Raw genomic sequence first — 14209 nt, 5'->3', positions numbered from 1 at the left:
TGTGTGTGCGTAGGATTTTCTTTGAAATTACTACGTTCCCCAACAGTGGCATCCGAGCCAAGTTTATGCGTACATGTTATATGAACGAGTAGAACACAAGTGAGTTGTGGGCGATACAAGTCATACTGCTTACCAGCATGTCATACTTTGATTCGGTGGTATTGTTGGATGAAGCGGCCCGGACCAACATTACGCGTACGCTTACGCGAGACTGGTTCTACCGACGTGCTTCGCACACAGGTGGCTAGCGGGTGTCAGTTTCTATAACTTTAGTTGAATCGAGTGTAGCTACACCCGGTCCTTGTGGAAGGTTAAAACAACACATACTTGACGAAATATCATTGTGGTTTTGATGCGTAGGTAAGAACGGTTCTTGCTCAGCCCATAGCAGCCACGTAAAACTTGCAACAACAAAGTAGAGGACGTCTAACTTGTTTTTGCAGGGCATGTTGTGATGTGATATGGTCAAGAAATGATGCTAAATTTTATTGTATAAGATGATTGTGTTTTGTAACGAAGTTATCGGCAACTGGCAGGAGCCATATGGTTGTCGCTTTATTGTATGAAATGCAATTGCCATGTAATTGCTTTACTTTATCACTAAGCGGTAGCAATAGTCGTAGAAGCAATAGTTGGCGAGACGACAACGATGCTACGATGGAGATCAAGGTGTCGCGCCGGTGACGATGGTGATCATGACGATGCTTTGGAGATGGAGATCAAAGGCACAAGATGATGATGGCCATATCATATAACTTATATTGATTGCATCTGATGTTTATCTTTTATGCATCTTATTTTGCGTAGATCGACGGTAGCATTATAATATGATCTCTCACTAAATTTCAAGGTATAAGTGTTCTCCCTGAGTATGCACCATTGCGAAATTTCATCGTGCTGAGACACCACGTGATGATCGGGTGTGATAAGCTCTACGTTCACATCTAATGGGTGCAAGCCAGTTTTGCACACGCAGAATACTCGGGTTGAACTTGACGAGCCTAGCATATGCAGATATGGCCTCGGAACACTGAGACCGAAAGGTCGAGCGTGAATCATATAGTATATATGATGAACATAGTGATGTTCACCATTGAAAACTACTCCATCTCACGTGATGATCGGACATGGTTTAGTTGATATGGATCACGTCATCACTTAGATGATTAGAGGGATGTCTATCTAGGTGGGAGTTCTTAAGTAATTTGATTAATTGAACTTTAATTTATCATGAACTTAGTACCTGATAGTATTTTGCATGTCTATGTTGTTGTAGATAGATGGCCCGTGTTGTTGTTCTGTTGAATTTTAATGCGTTCCTTGAGAAAGCTAAGTTGAAAGATGATGGTAGAAATTACACGGACTGGTTCATAACTTGAGGATTATCCTCATTGCCGCACAGAAGAATTACGTCCTGGAAGCACCACTAGGTGCAAGACCCGCTGCAGGAGCAACGCCGGACGTTGTGAACGTTTGACAGAGCAAAGCTGATGACTACTCGATAGTTTAGTGTGCCATGCTTTACGGCTTAGAACCGGGACTTTAACGACGTTTTGAACATCATGGAGCATATGAGATGTTCCAGGAGTTGAAGTTAATATTTCAAGCAAATTCCCGGATTGAGAGATATGAAGTCTCCAATAAGTTCTGCAGCTGCAAGATGGAGGAGAATAGTTCTGTCAGTGAGCATATACTCAAAATATCTGGGTATAACAATCACTTGATTCAACTGGGAGTTAATCTTCCGGATGATAGTGTCATTGACAGAATTCTTTAATCACTGCCACCAAGCTACAAGAGCTTCGTGATGAACTATAATATGCAAGGGATGGACAAGACAATTCCCGAGCTCTTCGCGATGCTAAAGGCTGCGGAGGTGGAAATCAAGAAGGAGCATCAAGTGTTGATGGTCAACAAGACCACCAGTTTCAAGAAAAAGGGTAAAGGTAAGAAGGGGAACTTCAAGAAGAACAGCAAGAAAGTTGTTCCTCAAGTGAAGAAGCCCAAGTCTGGACTTAAGCCTGAGACTGAGTGCTTCTACTGCAAAGGGACTGGTCACTGGAAGCGGAACTGCCCAAGTATTTGGCGGATAAGAAGGATGGCAAGGTGAACAAAGGTATATGTGATATACATGTTATTGATGTGTACCTTACTAATGCTCGCAGTAGTGCCTGGGTATTTGATACTGGTTATGTTGCTAATATTTGCAACTCGAAACAGGGACTATGGATTAAGCGAAGATTGGCTAAGGACGAGGTGACGATGCGCGTGGGAAATGGTTCCAAAGTCGATGTGATCGCGGTCGGCACGCTACCTCTACATCTACCTTCGGGATTAGTTTTAGACCTGAATAATTGTTATTTGGTGCCAGCGTTGAGCATGAACATTATATCTGGATCTTGTTTTATGCGAGACGGTTATTCATTTAAATCCGAGAATAATGGTTGTTCTATTTATATGAGTAATATCTTTTATGGTCATGCACCCTTGAAGAGTGGTCTATTTTTGTTGAATCTCGATAGTAGTTACACACATATTCATAATATTGAAGCCAAAAGATGTAGAGTTGATAATGATAGTGCAACTTATTTGTGGCACTGCCGTTTGGTTCATATTGGTGTAAAACGCATGAAGAAACTCCATTCTGATGGACTTTTGGAATCACTTGATTATGAATCACTTGGTACTTGCGAACCATGCCTCATGGGCAAGATGACTAAAACTCCGTTCTCCGGAACAATGGAGCAAGCAACAGATTTGTTGGAAATCATACATATTGATGTATGTGGTCTGATGAATATTGATGCACGCGGCGGGTATCATTATTTTCTCATCTTCAAAGATGATTTAAGCAGACATGGGTATATCTAGTTAGTGAAACATAACTCTGAAACATTTGAAAAGTTCAAAGAATTTCAGAGTGAAGTGGAAAATCATCGTAACAAGAAAATAAAGTTTCTACGATCTGATCATGGAGGAGAATATTTGAGTTACGAGTTTGATCTTCATTTGAAACAATGCGGAATAGTTTCACAACTCACGCCACCCGGAACACCACAGCGTAATGGTGTGTCCGAACGTTGTAATCGTACTTTACTAGATATGGTGCGATCTATGATGTCTCTTACTGATTTACCGCTGTCGTTTTGGGGTTATGCTTTAGAGACGGCTACATTCACATTAAATAGGGCACCATCTAAATCCCTTGAGACGACGCCTTATGAACTATGGTTTGGCAAGAAACCAAAGTCGTCGTTTCTTAAAGTTTGGCATTGTGATGCTTATGTGAAAAAGCTGCAACTTGATAAGCTCGAACCCAAATTGGAGAAATGTGTCTTCATAGGATACCCAAAAGAGATTGTTGGGTACACCTTCTATCACAGATCCGAAGGCAAGATATTTGTTGCTAAAAATGGATCCTTTCTACAGAAGGAGTTTCTCTCGAAAGAAGTGAGTGGGAGGAAAGTAGAACTTGATGAGGTAACTGTACCTGCTCCCTTATTGGAAAGTAGTTCATCACAGAAATCTATTCCTGTGACTCCTACACCAATTATGAGGAAGCTAATGATGTTGATCATGTAACTTCAGATCAAGTTACTATCGAACCTTGTAGGTCAACCAGAGTAAGATCCGCACCAGAGTGGTACGGTAATCCTATTCTGGAGGTCATGTTACTTGACCATGACGAACCTATGAACTATGAGGAAGCGATGATGAGCCCAGATTCCGGGAAATGGCTTGAGGCCATGAAATCTGAGATAGGATCCATGTATGAGAAAAAAGTGTGGACTTTGTTTGACTTGCCCGATGATCAGCAAGCCATCGAGAATAAATGGATCTTCAAGAAGAAGACTGACGCTGACGGTAATGCTACTGTATACAAAGCTCAACTTGTTGCGAAAGGTTTTCGACAAGTTCAAGGAGTTGACTACGATGAGACTTTCTCACCCGTAGCGATGCTTAAGTTTGTCCGAATCATTTTAGCAATTGCTGCATTTTATGATTATGAAATTTGGCAAATGGATGTAGAGACTGCATTCCTGAATGGATTTCTAGAAGAAGAGTTGTATATGATGCAACCTGAAGGTTTTATCGATCCAAAGGATGCTAACAAAGTGTGCAAGCTCCAGCGATCCATCTACGGACTAGTGCAAGCATATCGGAGTTGGAATAAACGTTTTGATACTGTAATCAAAGCATATGGTTTTATACAGACTTTTGGAGAAGCCTGTATTTACAAGAAAGTGAGTGGGAGCTTTGTAGCATTTCTAATATTATATGTGGATGACATATTGTTGATTGGAAATGATATAGAATTTCTAGATAGCATAAAAGGATACTTGAATAAGATTTTTTCAATGAAAGACCTCGGTGAAGCTGCTTATATATTGGGCATCAAGATCTATAGAGATAGATCAAGACACTTAATTGGACTTTCACAAAGCACATACCTTGATAAAGTTTTGAAGAAGTTCAAAATGGATCAAGCAAAGAAAGGGTTCTTGCCTGTGTTACAAGTTGTGAAGTTGAGTCAGACTCAGTGCCCGACCACTGCAGAAGATAGAGAGAAAATGAAAAGTGTTCCCTATGCTTCAGCCATAGGCTCTATCATGTATACAATGTTGTGTACCAGACCTGATGTGTGCCTTGCTATAAGTTTAGCAGGGAGGTACCAAAGTAATCCAGGAGTGGATCACTAGACAGCGTTCAAGAACATCCTGAAATACCTGAAAAGGACTAAGGATATGTTTCTCGTTTATGCAGGTGACAAAGAGCTAGTCTTAAATGGTTACATCGATGCAAGCTTTGACACTGATCCGGATGGCTCTAAATCACAAATCAGATACGTTTTTATATTGAACGATGGAGCTGTCAGTTGGTGCAGTTCTAAGCAAAGCATCATGGCGGGATCTACATGTGAAGCAGAGTACATAGCTGCTTTGGAAGCAGCAAATGAAGGAGTCTGGATGAAGGAGTTAGTGTCCGATCTAGGTGTCATACCTAGTGCATCGGGTCCAATGAAATTTTTTTGTGACAATACTGGTGCAATTGCCTTGGCAAAGGAATCCAGATTTCACAAGAGAACCAAGCACATCAAGAGACGCTTCAATTCCATCCGTGATCAAGTCAAGGAGGGAGACATAGAGATTTGCAAGATACACACGGATCTGAATGTTGCAGACCCGTTCACTAAGCCTCTCTCATGAGCAAAACATGATCAGCACCAAGACTCCATGGGTGTTAGAATCATTACTGTGTAATCTAGATTATTGACTCTAGTACAAGTGGGAGACTGAAGGAAATATGCCCTAGAGGCAATAATAAAGTTGTTATTTATATTTCCTTATATCATGATAAATGTTTATTATTCATGCTAGAATTTTATTAACTGGAAACTTAGTACATGTGTGAATATATAGACAAACAGAATGTCACTAGTGTCCCTCTACTTGACTAGCTCATTGAATCAAAGATGGTTAAGTTTCCTAGCCATAGACATGAGTTGTCATTTGATTAACGGGATCACATCATTAGAGAATGATGTGATTGACTTGACCCATTCTGTTAGCTTAGCACTTGATCATTTAGTATGTTGCTATTGCTTTCTTCATGACTTATACATGTTCCTATGACTATGAGATTATGCAACTCCCGAATACCGGAGAACACTTTGTGTGCTACCAAACGTCACAACGTAACTGGGTGATTATAAAGGTGCTCTACAGGTGTCTCTGATGCTACTTGTTGAGTTGGCATAGATCAATATTAGGATTTGTCACTCCGATTGTCGGAGAGGTATCTCTGGGACCTCTCGGTAATGCACATCACTATAAGCCTTGCAAGCAATGTGACTAATGAGTTAGTTGCAGGATGATGCATTACAGAACGAGTAAAGATACTTTCTGGTAACGAGATTGAACTAGGTATTGAGATACCGACGATCGAATCTCGGGCAAGTAACATACCGATGACAAAGAGAACAACGTATGTTGTTATGTTGTTTGACCAATAGAATTTGTAGAATATGTAGGAGCCAATATGAGCATCCAGGTTCCGCTATTGGTTATTGACCGGAGACGTGTCTCGGTCATGTCTACATAGTTCTCGAACCCGTAGGGTCCGCACGCTTAACGTTCGGTGACGATCGATATTAGGAGTTTATGTGTTTTGATGTACCGAAGGAAGTTTGGAGTCCTGGATATGATCGCGGACATGATGAGGAGTCTTGAAATGGTCCAGACATAAAGTTTGATATATTGGAAGGTTATATTTGGACATCGGAAGGGTTCCAGGGGTCACCGGATAAATACCGGAGTACCGGGAGGTTACCGGAAACCCCCGGGGAGTATATGGGCCTTAATGGGCTTTAGGGAGAGAGAGAGGGGCTGGCTAAGGCTGCCCCCCCCCAAGCCTAGCCCGAATTGGACTAGGGGGGAGGGGCGGCGCCCCCTCCTTCCTTCTCCTCCTCTCCTTCCCTTCCCCCTTCTCTTACTCCTACTAGGAAAGGGGAGTCCTACTCCCGGTGGGAGTAGGACTCCCCCCTTGGCGCGCCCTCCTCCTTGGCCGGCCGCCTTCCCCCTAGCTCCTTTATATACGGGGGCAGGGGGGCACCCCAAGAAACACAAGTTGATCATTGATCTTTTAGCCATGTGCAGTGCCCCCCTCCACCATAATCCACCTCGGTCATATCGTCGTAGTGCTTAGGCAAAGCCCTGCACCGGTAGCTTCATCGTCACCATCATCACGCCATCGTGCTGACGAAACTCACCCTCGAAGCTCTACTGGATCGTGAGTTCGCAGGACGTCACCGAGCCAAACGTGTGCAGATCGCAGAGGTGTCGTATGTTCGGTACTAGGATCGGTCGATCGTGAAGACGTACGACTACATCAACCGCGTTGTCATAACGCTTCTGCTTACGGTCTACGAGGGTACGTGGACGACACTCTCGCCTCTCGTTGCTATGCATCACCATGATCTTGCGTGTGCGTAGGATTTTTTTTGAAATTACTATGTTCCACAACACTCGATTCCCAAGTGATCTACTTCATCACGCCACTTGTCATACAACCCACCATTATGCAAAACATCAACAAGCTTGAGCGGGCCTTCCTATGGTCGGGGTCGGATACGACATCTGGGGCAAATTGCAAGGTCAATTGGGATGTTGTCAGCCGGCCGCTCGCCTATGGTGGACTTAGGGTCCTCAACACCAACAAGTTCACGCGGGATTTGCGTTTGCGGTGGCCTTAGTACGAGTGGAAGGAGCCCACAAAGTTGTGGGTCGGGAGTGGGAACCCGTGCGATGAGGAGGACCTAAACTTTTTCTACGCGTGTACCACCATCACGGTTGGGAACGGTGCGAAGAGTCCATTTTGGGACTCCCCTTGGCTCCTTGGTCGCAAGCCCAAAAACATTGCTCCGCTCATTTACGAGACTTCCTCCCGGAAGCACTGGAAGGTACGGGAGGCCCTCAAGGACAACGCGTGGATCCTTAAAATCAGACCGCCCGCATCGGTTTCCATCTAGCATGTTGCACAATTCTTCACCCTTTGGATGCTACTGCATGAGGTACACCTGGATGAGCTCACTGAGGATGACATCCTATGGAAGCACACGGAATCTGGGCACTACTCCGCGGCCTCCGCTTACATGGCATAATTTTTGGGCTTGGTCCTCTCCCCCATGGCCCAAATGGTCTGGAAGGCTTGGGCCCCACCAAAAGTAAAATTCTTTGCTTGGCTTGCGCTTCAGGATAGGATCTGGACTGTTGACAGATTGGAGAAGCAAGGATGGCCTAACTGTGGCCCCTGCCCCTTGTGCCGACGGGTGCAGGAATGTGGCCCTCATCTTTTCTTCAGGTGCGGCTTCACTTTCAGGCTTTGGAACATGGCTATTCAGAAATTTCGCACCCACGACATGGACACGTCCACATGGCACCTGTTTGACTCCGTTCATGCCTGGTGGGCGAGCACATGCACCACGGGCACCACCGACAGAAAAGCAAAGGAATCTATTACCATGCTAGTGTCATGGGTCATCTGGAATGAGCGCAACGCAAGAGTGTTCAGGCAAAAGAGCGCACCTCCGCAAATCTTGCTCAGCATCATTGAAGACGAGGCAAACCTTTGGATCAAAGCTGGGGCAAAGAAACTAGGGTCTTTTTTATTGCGAGAACAATTGTCATGCCGTGACTTGGGTGTGTGTTGTAAGTTGTAACAAACTCTCTCTCCTTCTTATTTAATATATGAGGCAAATCTTTTGCCTCTGTTTAAAAAAATAAATATGTCACCACATAGCAGTTGCTCTGTCTCCTTTTCTTGATGGAAAAAACATTGAACTTTTCTTGAAGGAAAAAAAGCAGCCACGCCTCTCACTCACTCACTCACGTCACAGCCGCCTCCTGCTTTTCCCACACAACTAGCCAGCCACCGGGTGTCACCGCATCTCATCTCCCCATGACAGTGCCAGCGAAACCATCTCTCCACGACACCTCCCTCCATGCCATGGCGAACCCCGTCCCTGCTCTGTCCATCGCTTCCCCTCCCCTCCATGGCGTTACCCGCCCACTCCTCTCCTAGCCCGCCTCTGTCTCAACCTGACACCCTCTCGCACCACCACCTCAGCACGAGCCAGCGCCCCCGCCGATCTTGCATGTTGGGCAGCCGGATCCGAACGGAAGATGCAGAAGGGCTTGCAACTCTTCGTTAGTTCCAGCCACGTAGCTGATCCTCGTCCTTGAGACCGGTCTTCTACCCTAGCTAGCCACGCTAAGCATAGTCATGTTGTCATGACGCCGAACTCCATGACAAGGCCATCCAGCCATCCCAGGGCGATTCCCAATGCCAAGGAGTGCACACCATTGCGTCGATGGCGATGCGACCTGTTACTGACTATAGTGATGCCACCTTCTACGAGTGCAGCGACCATCGGAGGATTGACACCACTGACTCTTAGGTTCATCCTGCCCCATCCCATCCACCTACTCGCTCGCTGTTGTTCTTGCTGCTGCTTCCAACACAACTAGTCTTACTCTCAGTTAGCTTTCTGGGTTATATTTCTATCCTACTGTCCTAACAATTATAATCAAGTGAAGCAATGAAAATAATCAGCATGCCTATGTTGATGCTTTCGAAGAATTGATAAAATAGCAATTTTGACAATTAGTTTCTAGTGAATTTTTTGAACTTCACCATGGCGTGCGAGAGATATCTCAGAAAAGAGCTAATCTTTTTATAGAAGATCAATGATAATATCCTAATGATAATAAGTGGATTTTTTATCTGATAAATAAATTTATTTATTTTTCAAAAAAATTGAATATATACACTACTCCCTCCAATCCATATTAATTATCAGTGTTTTAATACTTTGTACAAAATCAATGATAACTAATATGAATCGGAGGAAGTATTATTTTGTGGATTAACATGTCACATACGGTGATATGGTGCCTATAATCGGCATCTTTTCTTGTCTCACTATTTTGGCACAAAGCAAATTTTGCTTCTTTTTTAACAGAAAAGTTGGGTGTTCACGGATTGAAATAAAGATCAGTGGCAAAAATATCAAATAACAGGGACTGCATGGTATATGATACTTATTAGTAGATCTACTTGGACCGGTATCTTGCAACAAGATCTTAAGAAGAAACAAAATGCTAATTGTTACATATTACATGGTTACAAATTAAGCTCCTGGCAGACCCGATGATATTTATTAGAGTGTTTGGGGATCATTTAAGCTCTTTTCTGATACAGATTTGTTACTCTCGACAATTATTGTTTGTTGAAAACTTATCCAGTTCATCGGAAATCAACTGCAGAAAAACAAGAGAGCTACAGAGGACGAGTGTTCCCAATCCCCCACAGCCAAACCTCCACGCTTCCCACCATCCCATGATCATACCTCATTGTACTCCCCACCTAAGCGGCTCATCATGTTGTCTCCCCAACTCTCACCCGGCACTATGGATCTTGCTCCATGCTTGATCAACTCATCGACTCCACACATGTAAGTATCATGATCCTAGCCAACTAACTCAGTACTCATCTCCTTTGTCATCTTGGTCTTCAGGTCCAACTTCGTAGTCCTTCTTCAGTGCGGCAAGATCCTTCCTCGCCCGAGAGCTGCCCCTCCTCCATGCTTCCTAACATATCAATGCATCAATTTGTGCTTCATATGTGTATGAGATCGAACTTACTGATACACAATCCAAAAGCAATGAACCAAGTCTAAAGCTAGTTCCACCATTAACAACATTGAAAATAAGAAACCTTGAAGAAGAATGCAGTTGTCTGTCCACATTGAAAATCAAGAAACCTTGAAGAAGAATGCAGTTGTCCGTCAATTTTCTTACCTGACCAAGGAATTCTCTCACAACTTCAGCACAAAAATAGATTGTAAAAAACAAGAAGTGCTATTTGTTAGTAGCAGCATAGAGCTGTTTCGAAAGCGTGAGGATTAGTAATTAAATAAGATCTCTAATTAAATTGGGCTGCCTCAATGATGAAATGGAGTCTTTTCCGTTTATGAGCAATAACCTCAACATGGAATGATTCAAAATTATGCACATGACACATATAGCTTATTGCTTGCAATTCACAAATACTACAATGATTCTATTCATCGGTCATTTTCAGTACATATTGTTTATGTTGAAATTCAACATAATGCTTCTATGCTCAATATTCCATCTTGTACAAAGTTTACATCTTAATAAACAATATAACAAAAAAATATTTTCTGTTTCTCAGTCATCTTAGAAATAACCAAGAAAGTATGCGACTAACGAAAAGCTGACCAGCTACTCATTTCCAAATGTAAGGTATGAATTTATCATCTATAGAAGCAACGGTGTATATATTCTCCAGAATAGTCTTTAACAAATAACAATATTTTAAGACTTGATCGTGGAAACCAATCAAGGGGGACTCTTTTCCAATGAGAAGAACTACGAAAAGATAGATCATCATATTTCTACTGCTGCATGAGACACGTATGATGCACGCTCATGCGAGGTGTGCTATGTATCGTTGCAAAGTATGATGCACGCTCATGCGAGGTGTGCTATGTATCATTGCCAAGTATGATGTACGCTATGAGGGAGCACAAGTATATTGCCACGGACTACACAAGTTATTTCAAAAAAAAAAGTTCATCAAAACTACCAACTTGTGATTTAGCTTCAAAATTATCAACGCGGTGAACACAATGAACACTGTTCCTAATATGGATGCTCTGGTTAACAGACATTTTATTTAAAAAATGAATCCAAGAAAGAAAACACGTTTACCAACCTTCCCATCCCTACCCCTAAAAGAAGCCATCCGCTCTGATGAGAAAACCCACCAAAACATGCCATCAAAGGATCTTGGGACTGAAAAACCCAGGGTGAGAGCCCACACCACTGGGCTTGGCAAGAGCACCCTACTTAACTATGTGCTCTGTGAGTGTATTTATTAGTCCATGCATAGGAGGGATAGCAACAATGCACATACCCCCTATAGGCACTCGTAGGCTGGCCCATTGATGTGACGTCGATTTTTTTCCATTCCTTTCCATCTTTCCTTTTTTTGATTATTTTTGCAGTTTTTATTTTGTCTTTTTGTTCTCCCCTTTTTATTTTTTTTCAGGTTTTTATGTGTTTTTTTTATTTTTTCCATGATGGATATCTTGATAATTCATGATTATTTTTTAAAATAGAATGTTTTTTAATTCTGGAATATTATAAATTTGTGCATAGTTTTACAGTGGAGGTTTTGTCACTAGTTGTGTCGCCCTACTCAATTTTCTACTGGAAATTTCAACTACTAAAAAAATGACATCCTTTCATTAAGCGTGTGCTAAAAACTGCCACTCGACACCGTTACAGTTCAGTCAAAGGCCATTGACCAGGGCGAAGTGACCAAAATACCCCTGGACCCACTTGTTAGCGCTCCCCTATGACCTTAGGTCCTAGTTGTTAGCAACAAAGAATTAGATTGGATGAAGAAAATGACTCGCGGGGATTCGAACACCTGTGCGCAAAGCTATTTTTCCTCTAATTTCATTCTCTCTCTGTATTGAAAACTAGGACCCACATGTTAAAGTGAGTTGTATATGAAACACTGACAAGTGGGGGTCTAGAGGTATTTTGGTCACTTTTCACCCCATCAATGGCCTTTGCCCGGGCGGTAATGGTGCTGAGTGACATTTTTGAGTAGTTGAAACTTCTAGTGGTAAAATTGAGTCGGTTCACAGAACAAATGGAAAAAACTAATAAAGAAAACTTAAAAAAATTATGAAGATATTTCAATTTTGGATTATTGTGATAATTGGCGAAAACATAAATTTATGCTTTTAGAAATTAAGTTCATGAATATTTTAAGTAAATAAATATTTTTTAAAAATTCATGAAACATTTTTAATCTGTGTTTCTTAACATTTGTGTTAAAAATTAAATTCCTGAAAATTATTTAAATTTAAGATTTTTTAAAATCTGTGACAATTTCTAAAAAATAGAAGCGTTTATGTTTTGATATATTTATAAAAAAAATCTAAATACGCGACTTTTTTGGAATACACGATGATCGATTTGAAAGACATGATGAACAATTTTTCATACATGTAGAACAGTTTTCGAATATGTGATGAAGTATTTTAATACGAATGAAACTATTTATAAATACGTGGTGGCTTTTCTTTTAGATAAGTGATGGTTTTAAAAAATGAATGAACATTTTTATATATGTGTGAGCAATATTTCATAAACAAAGTGTTTTTTATTCATTGTATACCCAAAAAAAACAATCTAGTGCAGATTGATTTTTGATACAATTATACTGACAAAATATATTAGGATCACTCCATTCGACTTTCTACGTATGGAGACTTTGCCGGCGCAGGCAAATGTTGGTGGTACACAGCCACTGTGGAACAGATCTTAGACCTTTCATCTGTTTACCAATCATTCTTTTCATCAAGCTCTGGCTGTATCAGCCGGGGGGGGGGGGGGGGGGGGGGGGGGGGGGATGGCACAGACAGTAGTCAGGAAAGCATGTGGAGGCCCTTCGCTTCCTCTCTAGAGAAGCGCTGACAATTTTGCATTTGCAGTAGTTGCACGCTGGCTTGTGTTGCTATCGCCGTGCTGCTCATACGTGCGTCTCCACTGAATTATCCATCTCTACCGAATCATCATGATCTGGCCTTGCTTGCAGTTTGTATTCCACTGTTTTTCGTCTGGTTGGTGGTTGTCCGCTCGTTTTGGTTGCGCTGTTTTCCACTGCCACGGTTTTAGATTCTTCACCTCATCGAGTCGAGCGGACGGATTTTTTCCCTTCTTCTGAATTTTAATCGCAAATGGAGCTTTTGTCTCACAGCCATTCCTGTCACCAAAGCCCGAATCATCAACGGGCGAGCATATATGTGTATGCATGCAAGTGGAGATCACAAATCCAGTTGTTATATCAGCAAGATGTGAGTACCAAGTATAGTAACGAGCACCCTTTTGGCTGGCAGCATATATTCCTGCATGCCATTTCCATCCATTGATCGGCGTGAGATGGAGCGCCCTCTGCCATCCATCGTGCGGAACAGAACATTGCACTTCATCATCCCTTATTTTGCTGCATGTTTTTGTTTCTGGGAAGTAATAATTTAACAGCCACATTTGACGCTTTGGCCGAGTGGTTAAGGCGTGTGCCTGCTAAGTACATGGGGTTTCCCCGCGAGAGTTCGAATCTCTCAGGCGTCGTTTACTTTTTTGTTATTTAATTTTTGCCAGAGAAAAATACAACAGCAACAAACCCAGGCCGGCAGCATCAATCATTTTCAAGGGACTGCTATTATGCATGCTTTGTGAAATTCATTTTCTTTCTTGCTAACCAATAGTTCACTGCCTGATGTGGTCTTCTTCCATTATTCTTACTAGCAAATATGCATGTGTGTCGCAACGGGAGAAAAAATAAACATCGGACGTAAAGCTCTAGCATGTTTGCCTTCACCCTGATAATCAAACATCAACGGCTACCTGTGCACTGGATGCCACAACAATTTTGCACAATTGCGGTGCCACCGGTGATGTTGGCATCGGGTCGAGGGAGCGCGGGAGCAGGCACGACACAGCTGCCACGAGTTTCTTGGTCGCCTTCCCTAAAAAAGTTCAACACAATAATGGAGGGAATTTGGCTAGAAAGAAAATAAATTGCGCTTGAACACTTAGCTGCAGGA

At 42.3% G+C, this 14209-nt stretch overlaps 1 non-coding gene across 1 annotated transcript; it reads left to right on the top strand.

Annotated features, from left to right (window-relative positions):
• The first annotated feature begins 13651 nt into the window (after positions 1-13651).
• On the top strand, positions 13652-13733 carry TRNAS-GCU (transfer RNA serine (anticodon GCU)). The gene has a single exon. It is a non-coding gene; the product is annotated as a tRNA-Ser (tRNA).
• The last annotated feature ends 476 nt before the right edge of the window (positions 13734-14209 follow it).

Source organism: Triticum aestivum, chromosome 4A (assembly GCF_018294505.1).
Source record: "Triticum aestivum cultivar Chinese Spring chromosome 4A, IWGSC CS RefSeq v2.1, whole genome shotgun sequence".
Taxonomy (NCBI): Eukaryota; Viridiplantae; Streptophyta; class Magnoliopsida; order Poales; family Poaceae; genus Triticum; species Triticum aestivum.
This window is presented reverse-complemented; position numbering and strand designations above follow the sequence as displayed.